Here is a 21,244-nt window from a genome sequence, read left to right on the forward strand (position 1 = left end):
AAGCGGCATTAGATCTTTTCACGGGTAGACAAAGAATAATCACCTACGGAACAAGTTCTGACAAAACCACTTGGCCGGCTCAACCAATAAGTGCAGAAATAAGTGGGAGGAGCTCTTTGTTCGCTGAATGAAGAGCCAGAAATCATCTGCGGTAAACTTACTGGTATATTATATAAACTGTGAGTTGAATCGAGAAAACAATAGTCCCATATAACAATCCAAATTATTTGTGACTTTAGGTCACAGGTACTCATACAGTTATAAATCCAAACTGGTCGAGGCTTAGTTTTTACCTAAAGATTTAATTAAATGTTAATAAATGTTCCTAATGGACTGAAAAAGGCTCATTTAATGACAATAATTTTGCAAATATAATGTAACATAATTACAGGATATGACGAAAAGAACCTTTTCTGTTGTCCTTTGAGAATTGATTTAAAGTAAAGAATACTCCACTTTTTTATCTGATAATCTTTATGAATTCAAGTCACAAATATTCATGTATTTTTACACCCAAACTGGTCTGGGCTTATTTTTAGCCTAAAGATTTGAACCCTGTAATTAAGTGTCGAAAAGTGTCCTTTCTGGGCTAAGAATGGCTCATTTGCTGACAATCGTTTCGCGAATATAAACTAAAAATAGTGAAACGACACGATGCAAAGAACCTTTTCTATTGTCCTTCGAGGAAAATCTATTACTTTGCAAAACGATCCCTTTCTTTATGAGCTAACAGTTTCGGCCAACATAAATCATTGTTGTAAGAATTTCACGTTCAGTAGCTTCTCATTTTTATTGCCAAGACTTATTTCAATTAAATTCGTTCTTATAAAGAAGAAATAGGTGAGTTGTCGTTAAAGCATTTGTGACGCAATGAAAAAAAAAAATAAATAAAAGCCAACTAAAAGGATTTTAGTTTTTATTGGGAAAAGTCATAGTTATACATTATCTCATGGGCACCCTCGGAAAATTTTCTAGGGGAAAGAGTAGGACACAGGAGCAGCAGTGGTAGGTAGGAGCAGGGTGATACATTTTCTTATCAATAAGAAAATATCAAACCTTTTAAATACATTTATAAAAAAAAGTTTCAAGTAAAAAGAGTAATTAATTTTACATACGAAACAAAATTCTATATTTTAAATTTCAAATGGCGAGGAATCCTGGCAAAGATGAGCTGTCAATTTAATCTCTTTAATCTCTTCATTAATCTATTTAAACTCTTCTACATTCAATTATTATGAGTTATTACGTATTTAATTTTAATCCATTAAGTCCAAAGCCTTGAGTAAATGAAAATCATACTCAAACCCAAATTACGGAAAAATTTATTGTTTACCAAGATCAACCCCGGAAGCTTCATCCACTTCTCCTTGACCAAGAGCTTTCCACGATGTCAAAAGCCCCTGAAGTGATGTTTTGCCAAGATCTCCACATTTCTAATGGCCTTTGCTCAAAATTTACCTTCCCTACATAGATACCATATTTTGATTTTATAATGGCCATATAAAATACATCTTTTTCATACCATGACAAATCTTCTCATCGAACTGGAATCCCTTATACCTTCAGACATAATTTTTTTTTTTACAGAATCACAAAAGTAAAACTAAATTTAAACTTACAATCCAGCTTTCAAACTCACTTTTTTTCCTTCAATTTTCAAATTCAATGGAACAAAATGAACAGGTTTGAATAAATCTGTTCATCACAAGAAAATCTTACGAAATAGTTCGTTATAACTTTAATGCCTATTATTTGGCATGGGGGGGGGGGGTATCAACGCCGTAAGTGTTAGACGGACAAAATTGAGCAATATTAACATTTGAGATCTTGTCTATCAAACATTGATGCATTAAACCCCTTCAGACTCAGTAACTATCAAAAGTAGAATATTTGAAAGTAGTTTGTTCAAAGCAAAGCATTGAAACTATGATTAAGAAAATCACATAAGAATTTCTAGTGCTGTGAGTTACTGAAAAAGGAGGTAAGTGTTTAACCTTACTAAACAATATTGATAATCTTGATTTAATTTTGAACATCAAAACCGATATATTTGACGGTTTTAAGTTTTAACTATGAACAATTAAATTTTTTTTTCAAAGTAACCGTTTGGATCAATATAATATCTCCTGGTTAAAAAAAAAAAAAAATAATAATGAAACACAAATAAACACGTTTCCGTTCCGGAGAAAATATCAAATGAAACTTTTTTTTTTTATACAGTCCTCAGACAGTAGCTGATGGGTGCTCAGACTTGCTGAATTTAATGGTGTTTTTTTTTTAACAGAATTGCCCTCTTTTTACGTTGTCTTCCTTTTTTTTATGAAATATGTATACTTTCTTATTTACTAATAACTTTTGATGTTTAACTTCAATCGCTCTCTACTTAAGTTCATATAAGAAATAATATTTTTGGAAAAACTATAAAGGAGTTATTCATTCACAAATTAGAACTTATATTACTCCTGTTAAGGGTTAAAACCTATTAACAGACAGCCAATCATGGGTCCTGCCACTTTTATTTTTTAATTTGCTATTTTCTCCAGGTTCCTATAGATTCTTTAAGACCATACAAGACTCGCTCTCTACCTACCGTTCATGACAGTAGGCAATTTGATATTTTTTTTTTCCAGCTGAGTCATATAGAAAAAATGTTTGTGGAAAACTATAAAGGAGTCATTCATTCACAAATAGAACTTATATGACTCCTATTAAGGATTAAAATCTATTAATGGACTGCCAATCATGGGCCCAGCCATTTTTTTTTTAATTTGCTGTTATGCCTGTATGGGTTTTCCTTACTCTACTCTCCTTCCTTTGTTTTTCTCATAACAAGTTTATACTCCACGATTTCTAGGGGGAGGTGCAAGGCCCTGCTGGACCCTCCCGCCTGCGATGGCCCATGTATGATCTTCTCCAGATTCTGGCATCCGTCTAGTTTTTCTTGTAGAACACCGTTTTTTGTTGTCAGCAATTTGTTGAAATGCTAGTTCCGACGGCTGATGATGCTCTGAAATAACGACTTTTTAAACACAAGTTGTTCAAAAGCTAGCTTAGGCGGTAGGCCCTTGCCGGGCGTCAAGGATAACACTGACTGAAACAAAAAGTTGTTTTAATCTTAGCTCAGGAGGCTCATGGGGTCCTGGAAAGATGTCAAGAACAATTGTGTCTTAAACATTAAGTTATTGAAAAGTTAGTTTTGTAGGCTAAAAAGGTCCTGGAAAGCAATCAACAGAAGGCCATCTTAATCACAAGCCTGTGGATTAGGAGGCTAAGGATACTCCAGAGAATCATCAAGAATAGCGACGTCTTATACCCAAAGGTGTGAAATGTTACTTTACGAGGCTGAAGAGACTCTGGAAAGCAATCGAGTGTAAGACAATTTTGGCCAGAAGGCTGTTGTAAAGCTACTTTAGCGAGCTACTGAGGCTTTGCAAAACAACTAAGAATAACGATATCTTAAACATAGAGATGCTGAAATACTAGCATAGAAGTCAGTAGTGGAGGCCCTATATTTTTCACCCGAGTATATTGCAGCCAAACATGGCGTCCATGCTATCATTAATTTTATTTGTTTTTCTTTGTTTTGACCACGTTTATTGTTTTGTCTTGTTTTGATTCGTTTTTTTTTGCTAAGGATAATCATATCAAACTACTGGCCATAGAATTTTGGGAGGGATTGCTTCTGTGGGAATACCCCAATGAAGAAAATGACGAAAATATTGGATGAGATGACAAGAAATGAATCACCATCCTTGGACCATGACTTCTTGGCAGGTGGCACTCTGTGCTTCGTGCAAATCCTGGTCCCATGATCCTTCTTACCCCACGGATCATCACAGTCCAGGACACTCCCGTCAATTGTGATACCCCCTTGACGTTTCACAGCCCATGGCACTATGTCTCTGACCCATGAAACTGTGTGGCTGACGCATGGTACCCTGTGGCCCGTCCTATTCTATGGCACCTCATGCCCCATGGATCATCATGACCAATTTTAAAGATTACAAGTGTGTTTGAAATGTTCATGCTCCACAAGCTACTTCAGACATAGTTTTAAATCATGGGATGTCAGCTGAGATATAAAAGCAAATTATTTCTCAAAACTGAGTTTTTCCTCTTCTTATGCCATTGATCACTTCCAACTGGTTTTCAAAGCGCTGGTTCGTAGCACTCTGTGGCCGACACATGGTACCCTGTGGCACCTGTAATCATAACTTAGGCGTTTTCCAACTCTTGAATATCTTGACAGAGAGAAAGAGAGAGAAAGAGATACAGAGAGAGGGGGAGAGAGGGAGAGAGAGAGAGGTAGAGAGAGAGAGAGAGAGAGAGAGAGAGAGAGAGAGAGAGAGAGAGAGAGAGAGAGAGAGAGAGAGAGAGAGAGAGAGAGAGAGAGAGAGAGAGAGAGAGATACATATACACACAAACACGCAGAGATAGACATAAAGACAGAAAAACAGACAGTCAGACGCAAAGGCACACAGAGAGAGAAAGAGAGACAGACAGAAACACACACAAACACACATACACAGAGACAGAACACCGCTAATTAAGTAATTCTTTCATACGAGTTGGATGACTTCACCACTGAGCTATGATGGCTTAGATAATATGACTACTTCAAAATTTCAATATTAAGAATTGTAATAAAGCATACTTTTCGCTGCGTATGACACAGTGCCTAGTTGTCCAATCGAACTCATACTTATACTATAGAGCACCTTTAACAACCTTTCTAAAGATGGTCTAACCAAACTCATACCTCCACTCATCCTTGGGATGGCACAAAAAGTGTTATTTTTGTTGCCATATGGCACGTTTAATTTTCGACGTAATACCTTAAATTAGGTTTTTTTTTCTTCTAAGACCACACTGCCTTTCTATGACGAACAAATAAACGTTCAAATTTGGAACGTTCAAATTTAAATGTAATTTGCCACCTTCTTTTGAAATTCACATTACATTTAGGGAATATTAAAGAAGAAATTTACAACTCAAGATTTTCGATGAACCCAGTTATTGAACTGTTATGAGCGGCCGCTTTTCAGGTGGACAAGCCTGTATTAAAGCAACTGCACCGCATGAAATTGAAATTCACTGGCATGCCCATACACTCAACCTGAGAGGAATGGTATCTTTCTTTTCCATTCTTCATGAACTGTGCTGTTTTATGGCAAACAGCAATACATGCCTCGCGTATTTTAATGCTCAGAAAGCCGCTGGCCTAACTGTTCTTTAGCTGGAGACATCATCTACTATAAGATGGGCATACTGTTATAGATTGGTGAGCAAAGTACTGAATAGATACGACTGTGTTTGGCCGTTTTATCAGTTACTGAAACAACGAGTGAAGGAGAATTGGCAGCTCAGGCCCACGGAATCGCAACCAGACTACAGACATTTGAATTCATATTAATACTATATCTAGCGGAAAGGATTTTTGTACCATAAACCCTCTATCTTAGCTGCTGAAGGAGGTAGACCTAGTTTTCTCAAGAGCTATCTGTTTAACGTAAGATAAAATTATAGATATGCGATTTGACGAAGCTTTAGGTGACATCTCCCATAAAGCAAAAAAAATTTCTCGTGAGTGCGGCCTCACTGAAGACCTTTTGCAAAATTTGCTGAATTCTGATTCTTGATTTAAGAGACCAAAGCGTGCACAGTGAGTATTTTCCCGCTTACGTGATGTTGTAGCCACGTCGACTTTGGGAAACAGCAATGTTTCTGAAGTGAAAGAATTAATCCGACGAGGACCGGACTGCTTTTATTAGCGCTCGAAACGAGCCTGTTAAAGCTGTACGTCAAGCTAGAGCCAATTACAAGCACAAGTTTGTAGACAAACTGAAGAGTGCCCTTACAAAGCAGTGGTGGAGGGTCGTCAAAGAAGCCCTACCGTCATCTAAATCAACATCAATTCCCTCGCTTCAAGTTGAAGGGACGATAATCCAGTCAGGCCAGGAAAAGGCAGATGTTCTTGCACAAGCCTTTTCAAAGGTCTCCCAACTTGATGACGCCGGAGTCTCCCCTCCCCCCTTTCCACCACGAACAGATTCGAAAATCACCAGTGTTAATATAATTACTAGGAAGGTGCTCAGAACGCAAAGCCAGCTGGATGTCACCAAAGCTTCAGGACCTGACAAGATTCCCAATCTAATCCTTAAAAGATGTGCCCTTGAACTTGCTGGTCCTCTTGCCTCTCTCCATAGAAAATGCTTTGCAGCGGGATTATTTCTGAAAGCCTGGAAAACTGCTCATGTGGTCCCTGTTCCAAAGGCAGAGTCTGACCTTACTAATATAGGATCATATCGTCCAATAAGTCGGCTGTCCTGCGTAGATAAAGTTTATGAAAGCGTCATTAATAAGACCCTTTACCAATACCTTGAGTTACATCTGCTGTTAGCAGACATGCAATACGGTTTTCACAGAAAAAGGTCTACGTTTACTGTTTGATTGCCCAGTATCAAGAGTGGGTTAAGCTCCTTTCTCAGAGACGCGATATTCGCCTTCTCTCCTTGGAAATTGAAAAAGCCTTTGATCGTGTATGGCACAAGGGACTTCTTTGTAAACTGAAAGCCTATGGAATTCATGGTCGAATATTTGACGTGCTTGCTGAATTTCTTCGTCAACGATCGTTGCAAATTCTCCTCAATGTCTTCATATCGAAAGAACACCCAGTTTTATCAGGAGTACCACAGGGAAGTATTCTTGGGCCAATTCTTTTCTTGGTGTTCATAAACGACCTAGGGGACAAACTTGTGGAAAAAACCTCACCACTTTACGGATGACAACAACAAAAAAATCTATCGCAAAAGACGAAGATCCCAGTGAACCCCACAAGGAGCTTCAGGCGGACCTGGTAAAAATTGAGGCGTGGACAAATGCATGGCTTGTAAGTTTTAACACATCAAAAACGAAAGAGCTCCTAATTTCTAAGGCGCGTAATATGAGGGCTTATCCTGATATCGTCTTCGAAGGAAAGGCATAAACACCAGATTATACACTAGGTCTACTTAAAGTTAACTTTTCTTCGGATCTCTTATGAACTGAGAATACCAGTAAAATTAGATCCTCTTGCAACAAGAAATTAGGAGTTATCCTAAGATGCAAAAGTATGCTCCCTGATGATTCTATTCTGCCACTTTTCAATACGCACATCAGATCTGTCATTGAATATGCATGTCCTCTCTTCGCTGGTGCACCAAAAAGCCAAAACCGCTCCGCTCCAACATATTAAAAATAGAGCAATGCGTGCAGCAACCTCTGGCAACACGAAAGCTAAAACCCCACAGCTGATCCAGGAACGTTTCCATGTGGCGTCCATGTCAGTTTTCTATAAGTACTTATATAACCCTCCATCGGAGGAGCAATCGAAGCTCATTACCGATAAAGCAAAGCCCTTGCGATTAACTCGCCAAAATACAGCACGTTAGGACTACCTTGAGCAGGGTACTCCCCGCCAAGAATATCTTAAAACAAGTTTCACCCGGCGATCGGTCGCCACATGGAATAGATTGCCGGCAGAGTAATCCCGAAAAATCTTTCCCTTGACGCGTTCAAGAGAAGGTATAACAAATACCTCAGTGTTAAAAAATGAGATAACTACCAGGACTAGCGGCAAATCATCATTTGTGATGAGCCGTGAAGCCTGTAATAAAAAAAAAAGTTCAGAAGGGATTATTTTCTTGTGAAAGACAGACTGCGCTCCGAGTTTGAAAGTCGCTTCATGAATTCTCTTCCACTGTTCAAGTCAATTCCTGCGGTAGATGTTGATTCGCCGCACTTTCTCGACACTAGCCGACTATTTAGTGTAGTTGCGCATTACAAGGAAGACACATTGCAACAAGTCAGCTAGACTCACAGACGGGTTTGTGAGAAGATATGTTGACTCTCAAGCCAATAAGCCAAAAGTTCTCTTTGAACTTCACGACTGTGTGAAGGGAATCTCAGTAGCTTATTCTGAAGTTTTGAAAATTATACAAATTGTCCATCACAACTGCTAGTAATGAGATTTTTCCCACACTAAGCTTGATTAAAACCTGTCTAATATCAACAATAAGCGATGAAAGGGTCAGTGATTTGATGCTGATGTTTAGCGAAAAGCTCTTGCGAAATCGTTCGATCTCGATGCTGTGGTTGACATTTTGGAAAATAAAAAACCTCCAACGCTTTCAGGTAATTCCAATCTCTTCGAATCCAATAAACCTGTAAATTATTTTCTCATCAGTTCCATTCATCAAACACTTTAAAATTGTTTCTTACTAATACTAGTCCATTTTGGGGGAAGCCTGTGCTAGCTGCTGTGAAGAAATATTGCTCTTAAGACAACACTGTGATCCGGCCAATTTAGGGGATCCCCCTTAGTTCAGAATTAACTGACACCACAACGTACAACCCCCTTCTCCTCTACACTAAACTTACAGCAGTTTCACTAATATTCCCATCTGGGTTCCTAGATTTCCTCCCTAAAACACCATCTCCAACTTCACTATCTATTTTCCTAAATTTATAGTGGCCATCTTCTAAATTGTCAAATTTTAGACGCAATTGTTCAACTGTTCAGTATTTTAGTTGTCCGTAAGATTTAGATTTCAACTGTTCCTGAAAATTTTCTCTCAAATTATTATCCTGGAGTCTAGCAGCGTCGTAACTTCTCGGATGACAGTTACCCTTCCTAAATTTCAACTTTAGATTACCGCAGACACTATTAGATGATTATCTTAACGTAACATTCTATATTAGGTTCATGGGCGTAGGGAGGGGGGGGGGCAGGGGGGGAAGCTACCCCCCTAGACCTTCAAATTTACATTAGATATGGCTGAAAAAGCAGATGGTTTGGAAAAAGCAGTTGATAAAACTCCATCACACTATCAACTGCCCCCTCTAGACAATATTCTGCCTATTGCTGCCTACGCCCATGATTAGGTTACAGCTACCGCTGTAGCCATGAAGATTTTTAGCAAACATTAATAACAGTACCCCTATATACCCCAATATCTTTTATCGACACCACCAGTCTTTGGTTTATAATAGCATTACATGATTATATATAACACATAGGAATAATCCTTTGTTTTATTTTCCTAGTCCGGGTTACAGCGATAGCTAGCAACCTAGTAAGAGACGATCACGTCCAATGTTAAGAAATATAAAAACCCATAACTTCTAAAAACAGAATCAGCTCAAAACAAAAAGTACACCAGTAGAACCGCCTTGTCTGAAACCCCTATATAGGAAACTTTCTGCCCCTTGGCTTGAACAGCAAGAGAAATATATTGGGTTCAAAATGAAGAAAAGTGGTAGCTACTACAGCATTCTGCCTAATCTGCATCTTTTTTTCTATTTTCTTTTTTTTTCTACAGATAGCTTGGCACTGGAACATCTTCGAGAGTTGTTCAATGGCTCATTTTAAAGGAAATTAATGGGGTTAAAAACCTTTTGTAATTAAAACAAATTATTTTTTAAATAGAAACATTTTTTTACGAAAGACTTCATATTTCACCTTAAAGATTTATCAATGACGTCAAAATCATAGGTTGTAGCCAGGTCGTCTCTTACTATTCCAATTAAGGAAAAACCATAGGCTTTTTTCTGTTTGTAATTTCAGATCGAACAAAGAACTGATCATATCCGACCGAGAACAGATCACCAGAGACGCCACCACTAACTGGGAAGAGTCGAAGAATCAAACTATAAGCCAGTGCTTTTGAAGTTTGAATGTATTTCTAGAATGGAGAATGCAATGTACAAGAAAGTCAACCGAAGTCCTCGAATTTTAATTTTATACAGTAATATTTCCCCTGTTTGATGATTTAATAAATAAGGTTATATCGAAAAATAGAACAACATATTTCTGTTATTTATTCATAAGATGTACTCCCCCATTTGTATTAATACTATCAAGATAATTGATTTGTGACAGGAGAGACATGCACATATACATAGAAAGGTTCATCAAGGGCGGGTAGGAAAGGGGAGGTCTTTGCACCCCTTCCACAATCTGTGTGTGTGTTTGTTTGTGTGTGTGTGTGTGTGTGTGTGTGTTTGTCACACACACACACACACACACTTACCAGGTGTTGAATACGACACCTTGCCAGGTGTCGAATATATTTACAACAGTTTCCGCCACGCTTCCCATACTTTCTGTCACGCTTGGCACACGCCATCTGATGCACTTGATTTTTGAAAGTGGGCGCCCCTTCGGATAGTTTACAACTACTCGTTTGTGATTCCCCCCCCCCCCAAAAAAAAATTCTTTCCAAGTAATAGCTTAAGGATTCTCATCTTACTCTCTTAATATAGTTTTCATAGGTATTACATCCCTTCCGGCACTGTTTAACTCCATTTTTCTCCAATATTTTGCAAATTATCGTATGTTAGTAGCTATGATGAGCAAGTTTAAAATTTATGAATTCTGCCGATCCAGAATCAGCATAAATGTTAGATTTTGTTAGTAGATTAATAAAAAAATTCCCTATATTTGTATATAGGAAAATATTTCCCAATATTTTTTTAACTAAAAACACAAAAGCAACACAACAAAACATGATTAGGAGCGGAAAATCTTTATTAGCTTGCAGAACATAAAAGATTAATTTATATGGTTCTCAATAGTTTTTCTCGGACCAAAAAATTAACAAGATCTTGATGTGTCATTTTAAATTATTTCAAAAATTCAAGCAAGCTCAGGAAGAGCTCTCTCTTATTCTTCTATGACCCCTTTTTCAGTAAGAAGGGGTCAGAGGAAAATTGTTCACGGGAGCCCTATAAACTTTTAGTACGTCAACGCTAGTGCGGCTGAGTCTAATATGAAAGTTTTAGGTTTCAGCCGAATTGCAGGGAAAGCATAATTGTATCCTTATTTATCAAAAATAATATCAGCTACAGACACAGTTTTTTAGTTTACTTCATCTGTTTTCCCAAAATTCAAATTCGAGATCTTGACCCCAGTAATGACAGAGGTTAAGTAAGGCTCTGTCACATGGGTGCTTCGAAAGGCTGAAGAAGATCAAGGATGACTTATTCCTGTGCTTTCTGGCCGTGATTCTGAGGTCAAATGAAAAACATATCTTCATCGAATGGAGTTGACAGAGGTCTTAAGAATTTTTTTTTTTTTTAAGTTCAGGGAAGAGAGTCAACAGTGTAGCTCTATAAGGAGGAGTGGGCACATTTGTGTTGGACTCAGGTGACTTCGTGACTCAGTAAGCTGTTATATGTAGCAGAAGCAGGAAAATGAGTTGATAGTGACACCGATCCAGAGAAAAACTATGCAAGGTTCTGTATTGATGTGGACCAAGTCCAAAAAACAAATTTTGATATACAGCCTCTTAAAGATCAATGAACTAAATCAGACCTTTTTTTTGGTTGCAGTGTTATTGTATAAAACTAGGGCACAATTTAGCACCAAATGTGCTAAGATAATTTTTCAGCAAAATTTCAGAGCCATAAACAACCACAAAGGTACTTGTTAATTATCTACAACACGCTCAAGAATTTAGATCTGTAGATCTGTAAAAACTGGTTTCACAGCCACAAAGACAAGTGACGGGTGACAAAATGCATTGGACTTGTATAATTTGGGCTAAATATTTGCACATTAGGGGGGCTGGGGAAAAGTATTTGGATACCATGAAGTTAGGAAACAATTCTTACTACTTAATATTCAGAATAATTGTAGCTAACATATTTTGCATGCAGACCCACTATACTTCACCCCACCCTCTCTCCTAATGTGCAAATCTATAGCCCAAGTTATATAAGTCCAATGCGTTCTGCCACCCGTCAATTGTCTTTGTGGCTGTGAAATCGGTTTTCTCAGATCTTACATTCAGATGAAAATTCCTGAGTGTGTTCTGAATAATTAACAAGTACCACAAGAAAATTCAGGTGAATTCGAATCACAGTTATTATGAGGCTGAACAATGTATTTTAAGGGGCGTTCCATAGCTTCTGAAATATCCCCACAAATTCACCATAATAAACCTATCGAAAGATTAAAACTATTTAGTTTCAGCTAAACTGACGCATTATTACTTTCATGTCAAATCCTGATGGTCCAATTCCCGACTGATCTCTTCATATTAGGTATGAAAAGGAGGCAAATTATATTTCAAAAATAGGAATTTAGGAGGGCAATGATATTGATTTTTTGAATTCTATGGGGAAGGGACGTAGGCCTGAGGTTTTATCTCTGTAGATGCCTACTCCATAAATAGCTAAAAATAAGAAAATTTGATGGTCACGCAACGAACGCTCTAGAATTCAACCTTTCTTCCCCTCCCTCTGCTTGGATGGCCGCAGGTTATAGCCATTCTTCGCTTGGGTCTGTTTATACGGAGTCACATTCATCATCTAACAAGTTGGTCCACGTATGAACTATTATCTGAACCTTACTAAGTTACAACCAAACTTTATTTTCAAACAATGAATTGGTTTCTTTTGTCCGATGCATTCACTGAACCAGGCGCCATTTTTCCTTGAGAATACATATCAGTTTTCAAGTCGAACAATATGGAGTGATAGTGCAAATATCTTTTATTTTTGTATTGTTACAGAAATCAAAATTTCACCGCCTATTTGCTAAGTATTGTTGTTGGAAGCAAAAAAGAAATGGCAAAGTCATTTTGTGGACTATTATTCCAATATGTCGGCTCTAACTTTATCTGTTATTTTATTCAAAGACTTTCAATTTCGCTTTTTCGACTAGGAATCAATGAATAAGCGGGGTGATAATTACTCATTTTTTTTGCTAATACCAGACTTACAATTCTGACTCGCCAGCTTTAAATTGCGCTTCTAAAAAATATGCCAAGGCTACTTCATTGTGCCAAAAAACTAACAGAGTTAAGTAAACTGTAATCAACGTAATGACATTACTTTACTGAAAACAGCGTGCTTACCCCCGGATGTAGTTACTCTCTTTGTTATGGCTGATATATAGAACGAATGGTCGAAAATGGGGAAGAGTTCATTTAACTGCAAATGCTGGGCTTTAGACCCTGGCCCCCCTTCCTGTACCGCACCCTTGAAAATATATGCATCTTATTCCGTCTTTCTGTTAAAATAATCTCTCCGTGTTCTGTTTTTTTTTCGTAACTGTTGATGTGTTTAAATTGATGTGTTTCTGAGCTTTTCACATTTTTAAGCATTGTTTCTTTGAATATAGTCTTTAAAACGTCCATTCAACAGAAATTATTTTGCTTCATGTCTCCAGTCATACAGCATAATAATAAAAGAGATCCGAAAATAATTTCTTAAACCAAATTGCCCTGCCAAAATATAAAGAAGAAACGGTCAAAAGTGTTTTTTTTTTAAGGTCAGACGAAAATAATGAAAAACAAAACGAATATTTCGAGTGGAGAACAGCCTCTCTTCTTCAGCGTTAACAAAAAAAAATATGTAAGGAAAATGCAAATAAAGACAAAGAAAATCCAAAAATAACTACGGATAGTCAATGGGAAAAAACAAACCAATAGAAACCAATGAAAAAAAAAACGAAATTAAACGACAAATAAAATTCAATAAAAGCAAAAATTAGAAGAATTAAAACCAAATACCTAACAACCAAAAAACCGACTCATTCACCAATATCCACGATTTGCAAAAAGTCCAAAATCTCTTGAACTGCCATCGAAGGATACTAGCAAACAATTGGTTGCTAGTTCGAAGGAACAATATCGAAGGATACTGTTTGCTAGTATCCATCGATGACAGTTCAAGAGATTTTGAACTTTGTGCAAATCGTTCGATAATGGTGAATGAGTCGCTGTTTTGGTTGTTAGGTATATGGTTTTAATTCTTCCAATTTTTGCTTTGATTGAATTTTATTCATTTTTTTATTTTGGCTTTTTTCATTGGTTTTTATTTGTTTGTTTTTCACATTGACTCTCCGCGTTTCGTTTTGGATTTTGTTTATCTTTTTTGGCATTTCCCTTAAATATTTTTTTGTTTGCGCTTAAGAAGAGATGCGATTGTCCTTTCGAAACATTCGCTATCTTTTTCAGTATTTTCGTTTGGCCTTACAAACCCCCATTTTTGATGGTTTCTTCTTTATGTTAAAAGAGATCCGAATTAAAAGGATACACGAACAGGCTACCATGCAAAAGAATTGGGCTGGGATGTGTGGCAGCGAAGCTGGTAAGCCACTGGGTGATATACTGTGCTGTGGTAGACATAGTTTTGACCTATTTTTGTTTAACTTGCTCAGGATTGTTCAGCCAAAGTTAGTAACTACTGTGGTAGCTTGTCGGGTAAGCAGCTAAAACTCCATTTGCTGAGATTTGCTTGCTGATTTAATAGGGATGTATCTAAAGCCAAGAAAACATTCGCAGATAAACCTTAGATCGCTAACCTGTAGCCTACAGTCGAGGACAGCAAGACTTTCAACTTTTATTTATTGGAGGAATCTTCAACTTCTCAAACGAGGGAGTTTCTGTACGACAAAAAATAATGGTTTGTTTGCTTCACAGAGGTGCTGTTCAACTAAAACCCCCGTTTGAACAATTGGTGGACGTTGTTTCGTTTTTCTTTTCTTTTTTACTAATTATCAGCATGTAGAAAATACTGACAGGGCTTGAAACCTCTGCAGTAGGATCATGATTGTCGGATATGTTGAATTTGATGGTGCATTTTCATTAATATCACCCAACCTTTTGAGGGTGTTTTGTCCCTTATTCCAAAACCATGGAAATTTTCTCAGGCTCTTTGCTTTCGGTGGATCACTTTAAAATTAATGAATTTTGCATATTTAGAATCATCATAAAAGGTGCATAGAAAATTCCCAGGAATAAAGAGTGACTAATTTCTATCCCTTTAGCTCTAAGCCTCCTTCTAAATTCATCTGAGGGCTCACGGGTGAAATATCTTTTCCTTTTTTTTTACTAATTTTCAGCCTGTAGAAATGTATGGATGTTTTTTCATCTTTGGTTTATAAGTTTGGATTTTCTTAAAGAGGACATCATTTGCAACCCTAGGTTTACACAAATTTGTTCATTCAGTGATTTTTTCTTTCACCATCAAAGTGTCTGCGGAATTACGTGTCCCATCTCACTTCTGGACGAAGACACTTTTGCAAGTGTCCCTTCGTTTTTATTTCTTTATTACATAAGTATTAGAGATCATTTTTGCTCGATATCCTAAGAGGTAGAGGATGAGACGTCTTGAATCCTTTTGCTGCACCCTTCAGGCACTACAAGCTGCCAGCCACTGAAACCTACCACTTCACATCCTCCAGCCACTCCGAACCTCTATTCTATGTGCCTACGCCTACGGTCGTACCGTTGTGTCTCAGTTGTAAGTGAAATAACCCAGAATGTGTTCTCCTACATTTTTGATAGCCGTTCTGTTCGGATCCTTTTGCTGTTATAGCTCAAAAGGCGGTATGTTACAAATTATACAGGAGAGACAAAATTCGAAAAAATCATTTTGAATTTTTTGATTGCTGTTAATGAGCTGTTGTTTGGACAAGAATGGCTTATATCTAGCCTTCAAGATAAGACAAATACAATTTATATGGATAACGCAAAAAATCCCAACTATTTCTGCCATTTAGAAATAGGATGTATAGTTAATTTAAGGACACCAGAAGTGCTGATTTACCTTTAAACTATAGCAAGAAATATGATCGCGGGTTTGGCCAATCGATTAAACGTATTTCGTTTAATAATGTGCTCTATTAATGTCATTCTGAAAAAAAAAGTGTCAAGTAACACCTTTTGAGTTACCACAGTCAATTTCAAACACCTATTTCAAGCATTGTGACAAAAACTCCGAGTTTAGTGTAAAGAGGAGGATTGAGGGAGAGTAGTCCCTCTCAAATAGAAATAATTTGAATAACTTTTGTTTGTTTTATGTTTTAATGCTGCTCCTTACTTTCAGGTGCAAAACTTTTTTTAAATTTAATTTCTGACCTTCACCAAATCATGCAAGAAAATCCCTTCTGATCCTCCCATGCAAAATTTTCCTTGATGAATTTCTGCTGGTAACCCCCCTCCCCACAGAAGATTTTCCCCATGGACCCCCCCTACAGAAAATCTCCCTAAAAAAATTGTCGTACGTTTCCCAATTATAAATTCCATGACTTATAGCCCTTTCATGCTATCGAGAGTAGGAGACTCATTTCAAATTTTGCTCCAAATGTGCAATGTAGAGTTAATAGAAGCAAAGGAATGTGAGCTAAATAAGCATTGTTTATTTTTTTTTTTTTTTTTTTTTTTTGATAACCGACATTATAAAGGATCGGACTTATTACAAAAAGCTCATAATGCTAATGTTGATTTGACTTTGATAATAATTCAACTTGACTCATTAACAGGCTAGAAAAAGCATTCTTTATTATCATATCAAAATGAATTACAGTTTGTTCAACTTTTTTTATTTGCTAAATACTTATTCAAGCGAAATGTTTTCGCGCATTCTTGTAAGAACCTTTCAAACTGGAAGATGTGCAAAGGGTTAACAAAACTTATTATGATGACAATGTACCTTTTCCAATTTCAGTAGTTTTTTTTCCGGAATAGATGAATCAGGTCCAGGGTTGAACCAACGTTGTTCATTTTTTCACGAATTGGAAAAGTTTTTGAAGTAGCGCAAACCTCAAACCTACGTCACTAACGTTGTCATACCCCATTATTCTGAGGCCCCTAAAAGCAAGTCAAATGGTTTTTCCAACACCATCCCTCTGTTTCTCTTTTGTGAATCATTAAAGATAATGCCAGAGAATTTAAATACAATATTAGATAGGAACCTTCTTCATTGAGTAACAAGTCCAAACATTATTTCTATTCCTTTTTCGAATACAGATAGACAACTGGAAATTCTCCGGGATCCCCTATTTAGACATTGCCAAAATGAAAGTGAAAAGAGTCCTAAAATGTCAGAAGTGAACTTTTTAGTTTTAATTTCACGTTTTCTTTAGGGTATTCTTTGGGAAAGTCTTTTTTAGGGTTTAACTCCTTTTTTCTGTCTGGGCAAGCATAGGGAACGTAATGTGTTATGGTGCACTCAAAATACTTCAAAATAAGAGGTAACCGTCACGCCGTGGTACTCAAGTTGCAACTTATTCCAAAATATTCCTCCACAAGCATGAAGGTTAAGCGTAAATCCCCCTTGCATATCGTATCCGCTTTCCAGTGAAATTCAGAAAATTTAAATCTAAAAATACGCTTTTCGAGGGTTCAGGAATTTCGGGGCATAAAATGCACTTTTTCAAGCTTCAGGATCAATTCAAGTAAGCCCTGTTTCGAATACTAGATTCGATGGAGTCATTTGTACTAAAGCTTCGTGCCTTTTTGGTGTTTTACGCCGTTTCTAAAAATTTTCAAATTAATTATGTTAATAACTTTTGGTACATAAACCTATAATTACTGAACTTCCCATGTTTTGAAAAATGAAACAGCTCTTTTGATGCAAATGATGATATCAAAGCTCACTAGTGAAGAGGTTTACTGTTTGTTACCAAGAGCGGCTTGATTTAAATTTGCTTCCAAGTTTAATTAGTGTTACGAATCAAACTTACAACGTTTTTCTAAGTACCAGTCTATTAAACAAAAGCTTTATCGTTTGTTCAATTTAAATGAAATATCTATCTCGTTAGAGAGAAATCAATCGATGTCTGCAGAGATCCTTACTGTACTGTCAAAGGAATATAACTTACAGTCTTTTTACTGAAAATCGATGCCAATTTGAAAATAAAACCGAGAAAAGGCTGATAACATCAAAAGATCCATTCCAAGGTCTAATTGTATCGATAGTTAAAATCGAAAATTTACCAAGAGAATTGGCCATCTTTGGGTATTAATTATAATAATACAAATATTGAGCAATAAAAAAACGAAAAATCTTGATCTAAGAGCTTTGTTAAGAATTAAGACTATCGAGACTATCGAGAAACTATCGAGTGTTTAGCTCTTTTTATGGTAATTCTTCCTTTTTATGGTATGTTCTATGAAAATTAATCCATACAAAAATTATATTCTTTTGGCCCTCTTCCAAGTAGCGTATCTGAAAGGAAGCTTTGAATTTAAAGGAAAAATTAAACTTTTAACGCGAAAATATTGTTCATTTATAAAATGATGACTGGCAAAGCTAGCCCTCTATTTTAACACTTGTTTTTGTTGTTCAATGCAAGCAAAATTTTAAGAAAAGAAGCTACTTTTTCTACTTCTAAGCATGTCCTGGCTGACTTTTAAATTAAAAATTGGTCATTACGCTGTATACAAGGTTATCTTCGAGAGAAACTTTTAGGATGACCAGGATTACACTCTTTTAACAAAAGCCCCACCACTCAGCTTATGTGGTTCATCCGTACTGGTGCATTATATGCACTTCTTATCGAAGGAGTTGTCGTAGAAACTTCGAAAAGGGCTCATTCGATTGGAAATTGGAGTGGCTAGTGCCCTTTTTAAAAGTCGAAAGGGATTGGTGGGCAACTAGCCCCCCCCCCTACGCCCATTATTCCCCCAAACACATCCAATCAATATTTTAAGATAGCCATTTTGTTCAGCGTAGTTGATTTCCAGATAGAAAATATGTTTTTTAGGAGGACACTCCCCCACACCCCTCAGGGCAAGGGTTTTAAGTTATGCCCTGGGGGCATAAAGGTTTTTATAAAAGGCGTTGTCGTTTAAACTTCAAAACAAGCTCATTCGATTGGAAATTCAAAGAGCTAGAGCCCTTCTTACTAGTCAAAAATTATGGGTGGGCAACTAGCCCCCCCCCCTACGCCCATTATTCCCTCAAACACATCCAATCAAAATTTTGAGATAGGCATTTTGTTCAGCGTAGTTGATTTCCAGATAGAAAATATCTTTTTGAGGAGGACACTCCCCCACGGCCCCCAGGGCGACAGTTTTAAGTTATGCCCTGGGGGTATATAAGGTTTTTAAAGAAGGTGTTGTTGTAGAAACTTCAATAAAATCTCATTCAACTGGAAATTCAAAGGGCTAATGCCCTTTTTAATAGTCAAAAGTGATTGGAGGGCAGCTAGCCCCCCCCCCCCCCACACCCATCATTCCCCCAAACACATCCAATAAAAATTTTGAGATAGCCATTTTGTTCAGCGTAGTTGATTTCCAGATAGAAAACATATTTTTGAGGAGGACACTCCCCCACAACCCTCAGGGAAAGGAGTATAGGTTATGCCCTAGAAGCATATAAGGTTTTATTGAAATCTTTGTCCTAGAAACTTGAAAAAGGGCTCATTCGATTGGAAATTCAAAGGACTAGTACTCTTTTTAATAGTCAAAAGTGATTTGAGGGCGACTAACCCCCTTCTCACACCCACCTTTTCCCCAAACACAAAAATTTTTAGAAAGCCAATTTATTGAACGTAATTTAAAATTTTTGAGATTAGGTCTTTAAGAATGACAACTCCTCCCCTCACAGCCCTCAGGGCAAGGGTTGTAAGTTATGCCCTGGAGGCATATAAAGTTTTTATTGAAAGCGTTGTCGTAAAAACTTCAAAAGGGCTCGTTCAATTGAAAATTGAAAGGCCTAGTGCCTTTTTTAATAGTTGAAAGTGATTGGAGAGCAACTAACGCCCCTCTCACGTCCGCCATTTTTCCAAACACATCAAATTAAAATTTTGAAATATCCATTTTGTTCATTCTGGAAATTTTGTCTTATAGGATGATAACCCCCTCAGAGCACTCAGTGCAAGGGTTGTCAGTTATCCCCTCGGGGCATATAAATTTTTTATTGAAAGCGTTGTCGTTGAAACTTCAAAAGGGTTCATTCAATTGGAAATTGAAAGGGCTAGTGCATTTTTTATAGTTGAAAGTGATTGGATAGCGACTAACGCTCTCACGCCCACCATTTTCCCAAACACATCCAATCAAAATTTTTAGATAGCCATTTTATTCAACGTAGTTGAAAGTTCTGGAAATTAGGTCTTTTAGGATGATAACCCCCTCAGAGCTTTCAGTGCAAGGGTTGTATGTTATTCCCTGGGGGCATATAAGGTTTATATAGAAATTTGTTGTATATGATTTATAGAATAGATTTTAGTCTTCCTCAAATCCAATTTTTATTTACAAGATATTCTACCTACTCTTGAGGTAGAAACTTTGCGAGTTGCTGGCTGGACGCTGGTCTTATTCATTATTCATCAAGAGACGTAGAAATCTGGTAAAAACGAAATGGCTGTGGCATTTCGGAATCCTTGCAGAATAGTTGAAATATCTAAGAGCTATGTTTTTCTAACAGAATTAATAATCAAAATTAGTACTATTTTATTCCTCTAAAATTACTGTATGTGAAACTTCGAATACCGTATCAGGCAATTCATCATTAATCTTTGAATATTAGTACGTCGAAAAAAAAAAACTCCTTCAGGCAAACTTCAGAAGTATATGAGAACTTCGGGATGTGGCTATAGTTATTGTGAATGAAAATCAACTTATCCACTCTGTGTGGACTGAGGCCATTTTTTTTCTAAGTCACTATCATAGTCACTATCAGGCCTACTACCTAAAATAGTCTTTCTGCCGTCACACTAGTCGCAGGAATAGACAATAACTTGCTGGCAAGTGCGGCAACGTAGGAAATTTCATCGCGATTGTGTCTTTGGAACAGAAGAACGTTGCCGTCACCGTCGTCTTCGGTTTCTTCCTATGTCTTTAAAAGGACGAAGCATAGTGAAACTTGATTCCTGTTTGGTTCCAGCTCTTCCCGATTCGCTTCTCTTTTTTAGACAACCTCCTTGTTCTCTTTTTCAGCCTTCTTGTTTTGGCAATGTTTCTTCAAACTAAAAGAAAATTCAAAGAAAATCATTTTTCAAACGACCTCTTTTCCACACCACCCAGGAGGTAGAGGTCAAGGCGCGTTTTTTTTTTACGGAGGTATCACCAATAGCCACTAAATCTATGTTCAATTGTTATGAAAAAAAACCATTGAAAATTTCAAAAATTGTTTTTAATGAAAATTAAATAAAACAAGTTCTTACTAAGCCAAATTTAATGAATGTTTGTTTTAAAAAAACAATATTGAAAAAATACAAATGAATGTGCATTGTCAGTTTAATATACAAACACTGATATTTAGTAATCAAAATGTTAATACTATTTGATTTATTAAAGTTATAAAAGTTAAACAATTATATTTTTTCAGTAAAGTGCAAATTTTTTTCTGGCCTTGGGAAGGCATAGGGTTTTGGCCCAACTTATGTTAATTTCTGCTCGTTTTGAGTTTGACTCCGTTAATTACTGTAATTTCTGTTCGTTTTGGGTTTCATTTATTTATCGATGCT

This window comes from Artemia sp. Qi Xiang Cuo, chromosome 11 (genome assembly GCF_049724085.1).
Source record: "Artemia sp. Qi Xiang Cuo chromosome 11, ASM4972408v1, whole genome shotgun sequence".
Lineage (NCBI taxonomy): Eukaryota > Metazoa > Arthropoda > Branchiopoda > Anostraca > Artemiidae > Artemia > Artemia sp. Qi Xiang Cuo.